The following is a 17,015-nucleotide window of genomic DNA, read 5'->3' as shown; positions in this document are numbered from 1 at the left end:
TGATTTGAAACAGCCTGACTTGTCCTGCCAATCCAGAGCCAATGAAACAGGAAGAGGCTGCAAACTCAAAATGAAAATATCTTCTGGAATAGCATTACTGTCTACTTGTTGAGGAAGTCAGTTCTTAAAGCAGGTTTCAATACCACAGCTTCTCTCTCACTACACTAAACACATTAGAGCAAACACATCCCCAAAAAACACTCAGAAGGCTCAAAGTCAGAGCCCTTGTGTTTCATTTATTAAGGTATGAGGTCACTCTGGTGTCTCATAGAATGATGGAATTGTTTGAGTTGGGAGGAATCTTATAGATCATTTGGTCCAACCCTCCTGCAGGAAGCAGGGGCTGGATCAGGTTGCTCAGAACCTCATCCCTCTGCACACTTGCCCTCACCATTGTGCAAGCTGCTGTTAACACCCACACAAACTGAAACCTTCCCCACATTGCCTCTGAGCAACCTCTGTAACATCAGCACTGGTAAACACACAATGATGACTGGGGGCAAGAAACTCCCTCGAAGCAAACATCCTCTCAGTGTGGCATTCATGAGGTATCCTGAATTCTGGGTCTCAGTCTGGTAAGTTCTGAACTTGGCATGGACCACCTCCAGCAAGCAAGGCAGGGGAAGGTGTTTCCTTGCACAGGCGTAGGTAAGCACATGCTCTCCCCCTGTAAGCAGCAGCCTTGCAGGGCACAGCACATTCACATGAGACACAAGAACAGCAGGTTCAGATTCTTCCCCATCCAGATGAAGTTTGCCCCCTGAGAATCCCGTGACATAGAAGATGGCCCTGATTATAAAATGGTAGATCAGCCCAGGGAGGTGTTCACAACTCCTCTCATTGATCTGCCTCATCTTGTTTAGAAAGGTGGAAATAGAAATGGCATCAGGAAGTGGGTGACTCTATAACCTCTCCTAGGAGACCCAGGCTCCTAACACCACTCCTGAATATGATACACATTGTACAGGACACTGGCTTTCACCTTGGTGCTCCTTAGTCTGCCCCTCATGGCATTTTCTTGGGGTGTACTCATTGCTGGGGTGCAGCTACTGCTTTCAGCATTCAAAAAGAAGAGGTACAAACATGCAGGTTTCTAGTCAGCTGGTGAGTGGGTAGGTAAACTCTCCCCAGTGGGGAACCTCAGCCTGACATCCCAAAAATGGGTGCCTCTCCCCCCCCAACAGAGAGAGAGAGGCTCTAAATTTCTCCTCACCCTTTGAGGCAGATCTGATCACATATTTTATTTTCTTCCACAGACAGCACAGAGAATGCAATTGCCTAATTCAGTTTGGTGAGTCCTACCAGATAGCAAAACACCCACAAATTAGGCATCATGACTGTGATGCCTCCTTTGTGATTCCCTCCTACAGAGGGTGAGAGATGATTCCGCTTCAGCGAGCTACAGAGCAGGCTCCAAAACTGGAAGGGTTGTCAGAATGCATATTGTACACAGATCCTCCTACCAACTCCTACAAGAAACGATTACCTTCTTTCAGCTAGAACAAAGAGCTATTAAGTGAGACAATGGGCCTAGCAGCATTGGTGAACCATCTGTCATCAAGCGTTAGACATTAGCAATGTCTTTTTTAAGCCAAGCCAATAGAAGCCCCCAGCCACTGTTACAATGGCACACAAGCACAGATGAAAAGTGTCAGCCCAACTTATCCTTGTTTTAACTCCTTCCACTTGGTCTGGTCCGTTGCTGCTGCTTCCTGTAGCAGCCCTAGCACATGCAGGACCACACAGATTTCTCACAATAACCATCAAACTACACTTTGCACCACAATTCACACAATCTTGGCTGCTCTGAGGTGCAGGCTGATTTGTTTTGAGGGCTGGCAACCAGGAGACTGATAAGAGACACTTTCCCTTCTAGACCCAACTCTCATAACAACACGGGACAGCTATCCCAAACACCTCTAATTGTGCTCCAGAGCCCAAATGCCAAAGAGGGTCTGGGTCCCTGTACACAACTCTGATAGCTAATTAGCAGCAAGCAGCCAAGGCTAAGAGAGGAAATATGAGATTTAGACTGAGACACATAGAAAACTGAGGAGAGCAGGCTGACCTATGTGGGGGAACAGTCACCAGGCTCCTCTGCCCAGCCTCTGCATCCCACTCTTGCCAAAAATCCTGTTCTGTCCTGCTTGTATAGAACAACCTGAGCCAAACCTGGATAAAGAGCTAGAGAGCTACCTGGCTCTACAGATTAAGCTCTGTAGCTTAAGCAGGAGCTGTCCTGTATCTGGCTTATTTACACCTATCAGTTTCCAGCCTAAAAGCCTCACCTTAAAGCTTTACTAAGTATTTTCTCTCTTTGATTACCAAGCTTTTGCAGTGCTGGAAGGGGGCTGAGTTTGAGTGAAATACTGGACATCTAAGGTGGTTTATTTTTTTCTAGAAGTAAGGAATCCACATAAAGCAACACGTTTGCCTGAATTAATTACAGTTCAAATCCAGTTTAACCAGAGACTGGGGAATTTGTCCATCCATGCAGGGATGGATACAACCAAATGCCAAATTTTAGGGCAGTTTTTCACACATCAGATTTAAAGGAGCATTTCCTCCCCACAAACAGTGAAGAACAGCAGGCAAAGGTCTGCAGATGAGATGAGAGGACAAACTTGGCCTGACTGGACAATGATTTGCCTCCACCCAGATCATGTGAAGTCTTTGGTGGTGCTGGATCAGCGGGGTCCCTATCACTGCTCACAAGCCCAGCTGGTGCTTTTTTGTTGCACTTTCAGCTGGGGACCCAGGAAAAGAGTGAGATGTCACTTCTCAGTGGTTGGTCCTCCAGGGCCTGAGCACACAGATCTGCCTCGCCTGTCCCAGAGGTGACAGGTGGACATGGCCATGCATTACACCTGGCTAAATTAGGAAACTGCTTTGTGCAGACGGAAACCAGCAAATCTCATTGGGGAGGTAGTGACTGGGAGAAAACAAGTGAAGCAGGAAGTTAAACAGATTAGCCATGGTTTGTACTCCCTGTTTGAAATAGCCTCAGAGGGCACACATGGTTGGGTTCTGCATGCAGGGAAGTGCCAGTGTTCTTGTGCACCTCCACCCTGAGCTGAGCAGCAGCGACTCCCAGCCAACAGGCTTGAGGTGTGTTGGTGTGGCCAAGTGGCCACAGGAAAGCAGGACTCAAGGGGTGTCAATCCAGCTTCTCCCACTCTCTGGAAATATGAATTCAAAAACAAATATAGAGGAGGGACAAAACTGGAATTTGAGCCAGAGGGACAGGTATTGGTCAGCATCACGTGGCAAGAAGGGAAATGTTATGGAGCAGAGATTTTCAGATTTTCAGCCACTTCACTACATGACTAATGTACAGTGTGACAGGTATGGAGATGAGTGAATCTGGGGGCACTGTGCAGCACTGTGCTAAACAGATCACTGGGTTCTGGTATGACCTGCCCTGGTCACTGTGAAATGGCACCATTTCCATGGTGACTGGAAACACCAATGAAGAAGGCACACTGCTGCACAAATTCTTCCAGTGGCTGGTCTTTTACAAAGCTCCTCCCACGTCTTTCCAACTGGGGTTGTGAAAAGCATTCAACGATGGCCTCTTTCCGCAGAAAAATAAGTTAATGGGAACATTTACAACTGTTTTCAGTGAACACCTTACAAAAGTCAACAAGAAACTGCAATTTTAATGTGTCAAAGGAGCCAGAATATCAGAATGTCCCAACATGCCCATCTTTTACGCAATAAAATCCACGATTGGTGTGACAAGCTGTAATAGACAAACAGCTATGCTCTGTCATTCTTCTGTGTGAAAACACCTTTAGCCCTTTGCCTTATCAGGCCTAAAGTCATTTCTTTGGCAATAAGATCAACAGAAACCTCTGCATTTTTCTTCCAACAGTTAAATTATTTATGAGCTTTGAAAATAATCCCACTTTGTCTTCTAACCCTAGTTTTGCATATATATATGTCGACCCCTGTGAATTCTTCAGCTAAAATATGCATTCATTACAAAAGCATTTCAGGGTATTTTTTTCTTTCCTCTTTATCTACTTGTTTGAATATGTTGTAAACTTGATTAATGTTGCCTTCTAATCTCTTTCTTTCTAGAGAGAACACCTGGAGCTCTTTTAACCTGCCTCAAATAAAAAATAAAACCCAAGAGACAAACAACCCAAGTGGCAATGTCACACTTCCACACAACCCTTTCCTTTCCCTGGCCACGTATTTCTCCTCTCCTAAGAGGGTGGACACATGGGCAAAACTTGTGTCAGTGAACCTACAGGGTCATGGGCTTCTTCTAAAGCCCCCTTCCCTATGCTCCTAATAACCTGCTTAGTTTCAAGCCTCTCTCAGGCTGGAATAGTTTGGGGAGATTTATGACAGCAATTCTTCTGGTTCCTTTCACAATGTGTTTTCCGCTATTCTCATCTATCGCTTTGCCAACATGCATCATTTATTTAATACCAGTCACTAGCCACATTAAGCTTTTTTCTTTTTTTTTTTTTTTTGCCTTTTTTTTGTTGAGGACATTCCCCCCCATACCTGGAGAAATCATGCAGGTAAATAACATCTGAGCCAACACTTTTGGACCTGCCTTTTCTGCCTCCATCCACAGCTTTCCAGGGGTATCAATCATCCCCGAACTAGGATTCTTCTCATTTTAATTATGCTAATATCGCCATAATTTCATTCTCGTTAACAGCAATTGAGTTTCAGTCTCTGCAGATGGTGGAGCTGGACAGTTACCAAGCCACATGCCATCTTGAGAGGAGGTTATGGACCAGTGCTTAGCCTGTGGCAGTGCTGCTCAGCACCGTTTCTGGGTTGCATCACTTCACTTTACCCATTTGTGAAATGGCATATGCCTTTGCCTCATACTGGTTTTGAGATTTACAAAGGGCGCTCCTAAAACTAGAGAGTCCATTTCCCAACTAGCTCATTCTTGTTACAATACAAACCTGCCTGCTTTGACAATTTCAGGTGAAGGCTAGAGAGGAATTATGCTGTTAATTTAAAGTGGCTACAAAGAGGATAGACATTCCTGACAAGGAGCCTCAGGAGAAGACAAAGCAGAACAAGTGCAAGGCTGCACCAGGAGAAGTTTGTTCTCAACATGGGAAAGACATTAGTGAAAACTATCAATCACTGGAACAACCTCCCCAGGGATGTGGTAGAGTCTACATCACTGGAGGTTTTCAACGTGCCATTGTATTCCACTGGGTGCTAGATAATCTCACCTAAGATCCCTTTACCAAGAAAATTTGCACCACATGGACTTTCTAGGTCTCCTCCAACATGGGATGTTTCATGATTCTGTGGCCTGTGGTTGTTGTAGGTGTACACAGATGTGTGAGCACATTATCATGACAGACACCAACCCTCTGAACCTCCCCACGAGAGCAGGTGCAGTCCCCACATCATGGCAGTGCTGCTGGGAAGGACCTGTGGTTTCCTCATCCAGCCTCCTACTGAGATTAGGTTGGGCCTTCTGGGTAGGTCCCTTGTTATTCTCACGAAATAAAGCTATTAAAGGCTACACAGGTACATTTGTATGGCCACAATCACACCTATGCTGTGGGGACTGGCAACCAATGCAAGCCCTCTCCTCACCATTGTCCAGCCTGGCAGATGGACCAGGGTTTGCTCCATCTCCTTTCCGGACTGGGTTTCTCTTTAAGGAAAACCAGTGTGGGCAGAGTGAGTGGTGAGCACAAAAGCAGTCACCCAGAGAAATACTGGGCTATGCAGAGGGACCAGGACCTCAGTGCACATTATGAGGAACTATCCTGCCCCACACAGCAGCTCCAGTTGCACCCAGTGGAGAATAGGTGGTTTCCCAGAGGTACCCTGGGATAATCCATCACTGCCTTTCCTCGCCAGGCCTGGTCCACCTGCACCATTTGTGAGGTACTCACACGTTCCAGACACAATCCTCAGCTCTAAGATAAGGGAAATCCCACTGCTCCCTGGCTGACAGGCAGAGGAAACTTCAACTTAAACCTAGCTACAAGTCAGAAATCAATACAGCATAAACCAAACTGCACCAGTTCTGCAGGAAAGGCCTGACATTGTGACTGAAAGTGTGATGAATGATTTTTACATGGATTTGATGTCTGGGTTGTTGGGTTTTTTAATCCAAGTACAGAGTCTGGTAAGGCAAATAGAAATTATGATGGACTATTGCAGCTTTCTGGTCTGCAGAACATATTAAAATCTCTTCAGGAGATGATATCTGACCAGCTTCTTATGCAACTGTTGCCTCCTCCTACTCCATTTGACAGCTGACCTCCCTGATAATCAAAGTAAGACACAGATGGCAGCTGCACAGCTGAGGTAAACATGAAATGGTCTCTGTGACAGCCCAGAAGAGTCATTGTTTTCCCATCCCTAAATCAGATGGCAATCTAGGATCCCAGCCAGACCTATCTTCCCCCAAGCAGTAAAAGCAGACAATGAATGAAGAGGCACCATAGTCAAAAGGGTGAGAAACAGTCTCAGTATGATTTTGTATTGCAGTAAGTCTTCAGATACTTTTGGGATATACTTTTGGCAAGGATATAATCCATGGCAAGGATTTGTTTTTCTTTAATTATTTCATATGTTGGTGGGGGATTAATTAAAACACGAGAGAGAGTCACTTTTTAAGGGCAAAAGGTTTTGAATTCTGCTTGCTGATCAGGATGACAACAATATTTATGCTGATGGCCAAAAAGGGCATTTCTGACTCCAATTCCATTTCCAGAAAACATTAACTTTACCTCACGGTGCATTATTTGAATCGGCGCACGTCGCCAGGGGTTGAATAAGACAGTTTCTCCACACTCCACGACAGAGTACCGACACTTACTAAATTATGCTGTTAAATACTGTAGTATGGTTATAAAATACAATGAAGGCCCATGGAAAGGTGCCAGCCCCTTTCTGAGAGAGAGAGCACTTTTTGGAACCCTGCCTGTGGCCCGTAATTTTCACTTCCTCCTACTACAGTCTGAAGTGACATGAAAGGACTTGTAAAGTCAAGTCCAGGAGGCTGGTGGGGATTTGAAGGAGTAAAGACGAAGTTAGAACATCGTTGGTAGCATTTGACCTACTTGAACTTTGGCAGGAAAGAAGGAAGGAGCCAAATCTCCCACACACCTCTACAGCAGACCGCACTGAGGGAAAGAAAAAAAAAAGAAAAGAAAAAAAAAATCTAGCCGCAAAATCTACATTTTTCAGCCCAGACAGGGCCAAAATATTGAAAACATGTAAACTCTAATGGAGAAAACTGTTCAATCAAAAGAAGCAAAACTTGACAGAAAAGTTCCTAGCTAGCAAGATATTTCAGTATTTCATTGGAAATGGAACTTGGTGAAGGAAAAGAACCAATGGCACAGGATGGAAGAATTGCTTACACAAACTGAGTCTTGATTCTTGTCAGGTACTGCAGCAATTCACATGGACCTTGACATGTAAAACCAACAATGAAGTCCTCTAAGTCCAGCAAACTAAAAAATAAATGCATTTTCTTACTAGCGATTACAAAGGAGTTGAAGGATGGAGAAGGAGACAGGATGGACCTTTGTGAAAAACATTTCAGCAGGAAAGATTTGTCTTTCTCCAGTGGTCATAATGTGACTTGTCACACTCTGTGTGTGCCTAAAACCCTTCACTGCAGGAACACAGACAAAATGGTGTTGCCCACAAAGCTTAAAATCAAGCTGAGGAACAACAACAAAAACAAAACCAATACATGACACCTATTCAGGTCAGCTCAGTAACAGTGCCTGACAGACAACACACACAATAATCTGCCCTCCCATTTGCTACCACAGTTCTACAGAGGTTGGTTAGCTCATCAGAGGAAGGCTGAACATAATAATGAGGTGGAGATGGGTGAGCAGAATTCACAGAAATGTTTTGTCTTTTATGTTGACACATACTTTGATCTATTTCTTATATCCACTCACCTACAAACTTATACAGAAATCCAGCCAACCACTCAGCCTAAAATGTGTGCCCTTAGCTGTCCTGCATGTAAGCTTTCATCAGATGGTCAAAACTGGAGAGCAGCAGAATTGTCTTAGCAACAGTGTTTGAGCAGAGACACACTTGGATTTACCCAAACCACCCTATACTAATTTTCTAGGCTGGATGTTTACTGGAGGTGATTCTTTGTTACACACTGTCTCTGGAACAGACTGAGCTTGAGGCATGGTTTTCAAATTCATTAAAAATTCACAACAGCTCTGGTGGCTGCAGAAAAGCTTCACATGGTTCCTAGGGATAACTCTGTCAGCAAAACCCAGAGCTACCTTATTCCACACAACCTACTTCTCAAAACCCTGCCCAGCCCAGGCACACATGGACAGTGATTGCCAGAAGTTACTTCTTAGGGAAAGGATTTGAAAGAAGCTGCTAAGCCCAGTGAAACAGGACAGACTGGAGAGCTCCTGCCGACCCCTCCTGCCACTAGGAAGGAGGGAAACAGCACTAGGAAGTGCTTTGCCTAAATGTCAGGATGCCTGACACCATCACAAAACACACATGTACCACACAGGGGAACACCACCAGCTTCCAGAGAGTGCAGCCTCCAGTGAGTGGACCTGCAATGCGGAAGCAGCATTAAGGAAGATGTTAAGCCAAAATAAAGTTTATGGCAAAGAAAACTCCCCATGCCAGCAACATAGGAGTCACTTTCTTTCCCACCCCACCCTCCCCCACCTCTTTAGTTCTTTCTCATCTCCAATGCACTTTTGGAGCAAAATTCTCAGTGCAGTTGGTCACAGCAGTTCAGCCGGGGACAGGGATGAGTATCAGGAGTGGAACAAAACACACAGAAGGGTCCCTTTTACATTTTCAGAGACACAGACTGTATTTTCCCCGTTCCCTTGGGCTCTGTCACTTCACTTTCAACTCCCACAGGCAGCGCTTGGAGAGCAAAGAAAGTGGGGGAGAGGTGTGAGAAAGCTGAGCCATCTGCCTGGAGGAGAGCAGGGATACAGGCACTGGCAGATGAGCTCTGCAAACACTGCCATGGTGTCCTCAGGTCCTGCCACGTGCTTCTGCATCCTCAGTTCCTGTCACGGGCACCCTCACACACGGGGGAGATGGACGGGAGTCTGGAGGGAAATTGATGAGATGCCAGACTTCCAGAGACAGGCAGAGGTTCCCCCCTCTGCTGCAGGAAGGAAGGGTTGGTAATAAACTGTGGGGATAAATGGCAGCAGCTTCCCTCACTGCTTCTGCCTGCTCCCTGAGGAGGTGTTGGACCATGGCAGCGAGGGCAGAGGGAGGGATTTAGTGAGCAGCCACGGCCTCTGTGGCAGCAGGCATCAAAAACACTCCCCACTGCCAGCTGTCCTCAGACAGGACTGCTCTTGGTCCACGGTTCCCCTGGCTGTAAGATGTCATTTTGTTGCTCTTCCTCATACTTCCCAACATGACAAATTCCTTTTCAAGCAAAAGTCTTTTCTCCATCTCCTTCCTCCCATTATAAATATATGAGAAAAAACAAACCAGCCAACAGCAACCAAACAACCAGCTCTTGACATAAATCCTTTTGGCTCATGTTTTTTATAAATTCTAGCGTTTCTTTATCCTTCACATTTCACTCTTCTCCACAAACTCCGAGCAAGAGTTTCAGGCAAAGCTCAGCTCTTGAGTCTTCTCCATGAAGCACCTTGGGAGAAGTCAGTGTGTAGAAGCTGGGCAGGGGAACTCTTCCTCTGCTTGTGGAGAGTGGACAAGGTATGGAGTGAGCATGTGTACAGGACAATGCAGCATGGTTTGTCTGTAGATATTCTGTTTTATTTCATTGCAGGCATCACTTCAGTCGTTGTTATAGTGGAAATGGTCCCATCTAGCTGCCAATACCAACATCTGAGCCTGAGATCATCACTGTTTGGGTCAGCAGAGCTCTAGTCATCAGACCTGACTGCATCATCAGATTGCATGCACAAAACCTGTGACAAAGACCAGCACTGAAGTCCAAACCTCAAGCCTTTGCTTCCTCCTTGAGTGCTGCAGTCTGCTCCTTTCTGCTCTTCTTGGCTGCAGACTGAGATGCAGCACTGAACTGAACTGTCCACCTGAACCGACCCTTTCTCAGAGGACTGGATACCAAGGCGTGTGGAACTGCATCCAAGGGTTTCCCTCCACATGCCAGCACTGGCAGAAAAGCAGAGGGGAGTCAGAACATGCTAGCATTCAGAGAGGAAAGGAGCTCCTCGCTCCTCGCACTGGGGGCTTTGCAGAGTTGCTCAGAGTCCAAGTGGATGCAGTCAGCAGTTTTGGGTCCCCTACTGAGGTTCACACCAGGCTTGCAGACCTCAGCCTCACAGAAGAAGGAAGCAGGGGGTTGGTTTTGCTGGATCTCACCTGTATCTAAGTTCTGGGCAGTGAATGAAGGAAACACCTAAATTCCTGTCCAGCCAGTGGGGAGGAACATCTGCTTTTCAAGGCTTCAGAGAGACAACTTTTACTGAAACTGTCAGATAGGGTCTTGGAAAAAACCCCATCCTCTCAGATGGCTGGCTAACAAATGCCACTGCCCCCACCAGCTACCTAAAATACAGTAGCAAGCCTGGTGCCTAAGCCAGGCACACCTGCTAATGTTCAACTTTTGTGTTTTAACCTCAAGAGAAGCTCTTGTTATGGTGAAATATATGGGGCAGCAGAGCATGGCAGCAGAGCTAAAGCCCATAGATCATGGAGTTAAATATTCTACTGTGGGCTGAAAGTGAGAGCACACAGTTTCAGCCCATGTGTTGGTAGAAGTTATGAGCACGCGAGAAAAGGGGATTTATAATGAGAATGGCAATTCAGCCTCAATTATAGTGCACGACTGTCTGCACACTATAAACTGAAGGTTTAATAATGAGGCAAGAAGGCTGAAGGAGAGAATTTCATTGTGTCTGTTTCACAGCCTGGAATTCTTACTAAATTCATCAGATTACTTGAGTTCTCCTGACAACTGTAGCAGTATAACTAATTTTAAAGGGGTTTATTGTATATTCAGACTGCAACAGAAGATACGGGCAGAGAAAACCCCATAGCAAAAGAGATCTCCAGATTGAGAACTATAATGTATATGAGATTTGAAAGAAGTAAGTGCTAAAAGATGTAGACAGCAGTTTTTCAGGGTCCTTAACCTTGATGAATAAATGAATAAAATCCCTTAAAAAATTGCAGTGTTTCTTTCAAGTGGTTTCCAGCATGTTAATGATCAAGAGAAGCTGAGAAAATTGCTGGGAAAGGAGATGACTTTCCTCAATATGCTTTTACCACAGAGACTATGAGACAGACATGAATTGTAAGCAAATAATACGCAAAATATGACAGAGAGAGAAGAAAAGAGGCTCTTTATCTGCCCATAATGCATTTGCATACAGATGTGTTGACTGCAAGACTTTGTGATGCTGCCAAATCAAAGCTTTAATGGAGGCTTGGAGCCTTCCAGTTCTTCCATATTCAGGTACTGAGACAGGATTCCCCTGTATTGTGTTTACCTTACTACACCAAAAGAAAGAGAAAAGAATACACGAAAGGCTTTTTCCACCACCACAAGCATCCCACTCACCATGTACAACACCCCTACAGCTAATAATGAAGACAAAGGAGCCTGAATAGCCAACCCCTCTAATTTCTATCAAAAGTATTGCAGAAGAATTTCAAGACACACCAGTAGAATGCACTGCAGAAAAGGGGCATCTCCCCACCTTCTGCCACACAGGAAGGAAATGTCTTTTTGGTGTCCTGGCATGGCCTTGCCCAAGGGAACTGGAGGAAGGTGTAACTGAGGCAGGGAGCACCAGGCACTGATGGGCAACTTGTCTGCTAAAAAATATCCCAGATTTAAAAAGCTGTAAAATGGCAAAGGATAAAGGGGTGCTGAAGGCTAAAATTTTGAAGGTGCCACCTCTAGCAAGGTATCCACCCCTCAGGTTACCATCTGACAGTGCTTGAAGACAATGCTCTTGTCTCTCCCTGTTTTTGAACTCTCCCCAGCACCAGCATCACCCACACACCCCTCTTCCCTCCTGGCCCCACCAACCTCCAGGTAATAATGTAGCTGATTAGATCTTTCATCATTTTTATTGTTATCCACCCGCAGATTAATAAAACAGCGCTCCGGCTGTTTCTGGCTGACCACATTCCCTAATTTATCATAAAGGCTTAGCCCGAAACACTTCTGTCTGACATGAGGGGGGAGCTGCAGCCCCTCCCAGCTCAGCACAGCTGCAGGAGTGCTGTGGTCCGCAGCAATACCCGAATTCTCACCTCACAGAGCAGAAGTTAACGCGCCGCAGCCGAGCTGCTAAAGCAAAATTACCAGAGATTGGTACCAGAGTCACAGAGGTGGAAAAATGGGGAGTTAACTCCAGCTCACTGGAGCACACTGCTTCATATCTGTACTGTCTCTTAATATGAGGGAATATGCTCTTAAAGCACTCCAAATTTTCTGTTTAAAGACAGTAATTGCAAGGGTGACTTAACATGGCCTCAGGGACTATCCTGTAAGAATTGGAAGACTTGATCCCTTAAAAGTCAAGCTGGAGGAATCATGAAACTGGCAGTGGAGTCCCCACACATCCCCACCTCCTTCTTGTCCCCTCCCATCCTCTGCCATATCCCTTCCCTTCCCCCTTTGCCTTCATGAAGCTACATTTCTCCTCTACAGGGTACTGATTTAAACTCAGAAGAAATGCAAAACTCAAATGTCTTGCAGTCCAAAGGATGATATTAACCCACAAACTCAAAGGCAATATTCCCCAAAATCACACAGAGCTCTACTAAACTAATGGCCTCCTTCATTTATTTGGAGTATGACTGGCTAAGTGAAGGTGAATTCTTCAGTGGTCAGTGTTATACTGGGAGCAGCTGTGACCTACTCACTGTTCTACAACCCAAAGTAACAGAAAAGTGAAGAACTTCTATCAGGTAAACATTTCCATAGGATTTTTCCTGTTTTAAACTGAACAACAAAAAGAATTTTCAAATTAGCAAAAGAGAAAATAAAACCAAAAAGGTGAAAACCTTTCTGTTAAAGTGGAAGAATTCTAATTCTACAGAACTGACGTTTTATAGAAAGATTCCATTTAATGAAAAAAAAGCGCCAATTTTCTAATGAGAAATATTTTCAGGGGATACATTTCAGTCAGGGCTGTCAGCTGTTACTTGCCTTTCAACCACTGACCAAACAAACCAAAGCAATCTTTGTCTTACAGAGCTGGGGTGTCATTTTGGGAAGAGCTGACTGTAAAAAGGTTAAGTCTACCAGACTTAATAAATCCTTTATCTGAGAAAGAGCCTCAGACTTCTCAAGGTGGTGCAGTGACAGTGAGGGGACCACTGACCAAACAAACCAAAGCAATCTTTGTCTTACAGAGCTGGGGTGTCGTTTTGGGAAGAGCTGAGTGTAAAAAGGTTAAGGTCTACCAGACTTAACACATCCTTTATCTGAGAAAGAGCCTCAGACTCCTCAGTGACAGTGAGGGAAATAAGGATGGAGCAGGAAAGAGGCACACAGGGTATGAACTGCCTCCTCCTTGAAGACACATGTCCAGCTGGCTTCCATGGCTCTGTGGTAAAGACAAGCATCCTTATTCCCTGCAACGCAGGGCCATGGAAATCTGGCACAGTTGCTAGTCTCACCAGGAAAAGGTGTGAGCTGAGGGCACGCAGGAAAAGCCCAGAGCTGCCAATCTCTTTCGATGAAAAACACTTTATCTATTCTGATATCCTAATATTACATGTTTGTTTCTTCTCATTTTCATTTTTTGCTATTCCTTTTCCTCGTCCTCATTTTCAGCTGAGCGACCCAAAATTTCTGTGAGTTAAAGAACCAAGACTGATTTCAAATGACTCAAGGCCAAGTCCTTTTGTATGTGTGTGTGTGTCTGTGTGTTTTTGTCTCTCTTTGTTTCATTGGAATCCTGTGCTTACCAGGGCCTATGAAGGGACAACCCATGGACATCAGGGCAGTTCCACAGACACCCTTCCTCCATACCTTTCTTCACAAAACACACAGGAGCTTAAGAATGTTGAGATTTCTTTCTCCTCTACCTAATTCTTCCTCAAAGGAGTTAAAAGTTAACATTAGACGGGCACCAACCAGCTGGAGGGCACATGAAGTACAATTCCATTTACCTTTCCACCTTTCAGAAGCCAGACCTTGGTGACACATATCCCCCCTCCTCCTTGTGCCTGATAGTTCATGCATGCTGCCTGACCAACCCCAGACCTGGGTTATCTCACATCCTATGTCAGCCTCACCTCTTTCTCCCTTCCTCCCACCCAAACCTGAGACAGAAAACAGCAACTAGAAAGGTTATCATGAGCTGTTTTTTTGGAACAAAAACTTGTTGCTTAGGTCAAGCAACAAGTCCCTCATGAACAAATGATGCTCTGCCCAACCAATTCCAAAGGAAACCCTGGCAAAGTCAGGCTAAAATGGAACAAATGCAGCTTTGCTTAGCTTTCCCAGCCCAGGGAGGACATGGGTCTAACTCACAGCTCCCAGCCCAGCCCTGCAGTGACAGATGCTGCCTGGAACTGAAGGAGAAATGATGATGCAGGGCTGTTCCCTTCGCAATGCCGTTCTGTCACCATGGAGGCAGACAGCGTGCTCTCAACAAGTTTATCTGCAAAGTAACATGAAAATTCCTCACAGCAGGAGAGATTTGACAGGACGTGCCTAGCACAGCTTTATAAAAAGGTTTCTTCAAATGCTTCCAAATCCCATGGATCTTTTTCTTGCTTTATCATCCTTTTCAACATCCTTCTTTCTTTCGCTTTTTCTTTTTTTTAGTGCCTTCACAAGGCACGTTTATCAACATCAAAGCACATTCTCTTACAGCTCAGTTTTCTCTTCTGAATCCACTCTTGCAAAATCCAAACTACTATTTCTCTCCACACCCAGTGAATTCACCAGGAACAAACTTGCTTCTGTGCATAAAATCTTCTTCAAATCTGGGCAGTATTGACATCCTAATGCAGGGACCGAGATCCCTTACACAAAGGTGAATTCCTCTGAGACAGAGCATTTTTATTCGATACTCCTGCAGACTCCACTGTGCCTAAGCTAAATCTTGATGGCTACCTCACCTCTGAATTCCTCCTACCTACCAAACCAAACCAGAGGTTCATGCTGCTTTATACTCATAGGCTGCATCCGGGATGTTCAGCCCAGACAAACAAGTGCTTTGCTCTGAGCTGTTGTCACCAGAGAGATGCTAAAGGCTTGCTCCTGCAGCTACCACACTGCACTGCAGGCAGCCAGGGCTCAGGACTGCCAAGTCCTGTCAGAGCAGAGCCCACCCAGATGGCAGGGCAGTGCTGAAGGTGCTGAAACCTGGTGCTCCCTCCCCGTGTAGCCCCCAGGCCCCCTGAGGTGACATATTCCAGCAATAGGTGTCTACACAGCTGAAGTGAAGGAAAACTTGGACCCAAGAACAGGTCTAAGCCTCTAGCCCCACACCCTCAGAGCTGTTAAAACTTCTCCTTCTCTCCCTGATTTCTTCCACTGTAAGGAAGAGCTCAGCCAGGTTCTGTCAAGCTCTAGAAATATCAGTGTGTCTGCACGGCATAGGTAGGAAAGTTTCCAAGGCCCAGACTGGTCTGCAACTGTGTTCCAGACAGGACAACTTCACACAGGTCTGCTTCCATTAAAAACACCAAGGCAAGTCCCACAGGATCTTTAAAATCCAAACCTGGATCACCTGGCAATCCCCACCTAGCACGGCCTTACATCTCTTCTCCTCAGCACTGGCACTGCCATGGGCACAGCAGTAGCTTCAGAGTGGCTTTTTTCACCTTTTGGCAAATTTCTTTTAGCAACCGGCCATGGGAAGGACGGAAACAGAGTTAATGGATGTGCAGTTGCTCTCCTCAGTGCGTAAAGGGCTGTGTGTGTTGGGGTGGGGACGGGAGAAGGTGAAAGGGTAGTTGGAACTGTGAAGTTTGAAGGTGAAAAAAGTCTTTATATCTGGATTAGTGGAGTCCTGGGGCCTTCAAAAATAGTTAAAATTCCCTTTTTTGAGTAATGGAGAAGTAGTTTGCATTGATCTTAAGAATTTGCTTATAGTTTTCCCTGGAGTTCAATGTACTGGGGAGTGCAAAGCTGACACAGCTCAAAAGTTTTATGAACCTCAGGTAACAGCGTGAAAGGAAATTTTAATAAATATTACATTTATTTAAATTTAATTTCTTTCCTTGTTAATAATAAAAGCCAACCTTGGTCTTCTGGGCTTTTCTCATATGCCTGCTTAATACAGCAGCGAAATCGTGGAATTATTTATATTTTAACTTCATTTTCAGTAAATCGTCAATCATTCACCTTTCAAAAGCATTAAATTCAGAGACGAACAGCAGGGGAGAGGGAGACTGAAAAATAAATATTGACTTTCAGGGGTTTGTTTTGGGTTTTTTTAAGAACAGGGTTAGAAATAGAAGCTGTTGTGGGTGATGAGTAAAAGCACAGAAAAAGGAAAAGACATTTATGCCTATAGATTTCTCCCCATTATAGTCCTGCAACTCTATTTCTGCTTTGTTTGCAGGAAGCTACAGCAGTACTTATGGGTAGTGGCCCTTGCTGGCTTAAAGGTGCACTTGGCTGAAAATTTTGGGTCTTCTTATCATTGGGCAAATGGTCTTCCTTACACAGGACACCCACTACTAGCCATAGATACTGGTATTGTCAGCAGCAGCAGAGATCCCAAGGAAAACCAAGAAAGGAGGATTGACAGAATTGAGAAATCCACCAGGATTGCAATGTGGTGACACTTACGCCGTGTGAAGATTCCACAGATTCTTCCTTTCAAGTTCAGTAGCCCGATCAAAGCCTAAAGGTAATGACAGTGTCTTGCTACTGATCTCTGTTGTCCTCTGAGACAGAAGGACTCCAGCCAGCTGTTCCCTTGGGTGCTCTAGAAACCTTCTGTAGGGTTCTTGCTGTCCTGTGAGTGACAGCATCTCCTCAATCCCCAAGGAACATCTATCCTCTGCACCAAACTCGCCGGCTATTCCTCCCCCTAAACCACCTGAAATCCCAGCCTGTG

At 45.2% G+C, this 17,015-nt stretch overlaps 1 protein-coding gene across 1 annotated transcript in view; it reads left to right on the top strand.

Annotated features, from left to right (window-relative positions):
* The window catches only part of CELF4 (CUGBP Elav-like family member 4), a 715,523-nt gene extending 698,884 nt beyond the window's left edge, over nt 1-16,639 (top strand). The window contains exon 14 of the mRNA XM_039718741.1: nt 16,622-16,639. The gene's annotated coding sequence lies outside the window, so the exon portion shown is untranslated. The remainder of the gene's footprint in view (nt 1-16,621) is intronic.
* The last annotated feature ends 376 nt before the right edge of the window (nt 16,640-17,015 follow it).

The sequence above is a fragment of the Passer montanus genome, unplaced genomic scaffold, assembly GCF_014805655.1.
Source record: "Passer montanus isolate IOZ18808 unplaced genomic scaffold, ASM1480565v1 scaffold104, whole genome shotgun sequence".
In the NCBI taxonomy this organism is placed as follows: Eukaryota; Metazoa; Chordata; class Aves; order Passeriformes; family Passeridae; genus Passer; species Passer montanus.
This window is presented reverse-complemented; position numbering and strand designations above follow the sequence as displayed.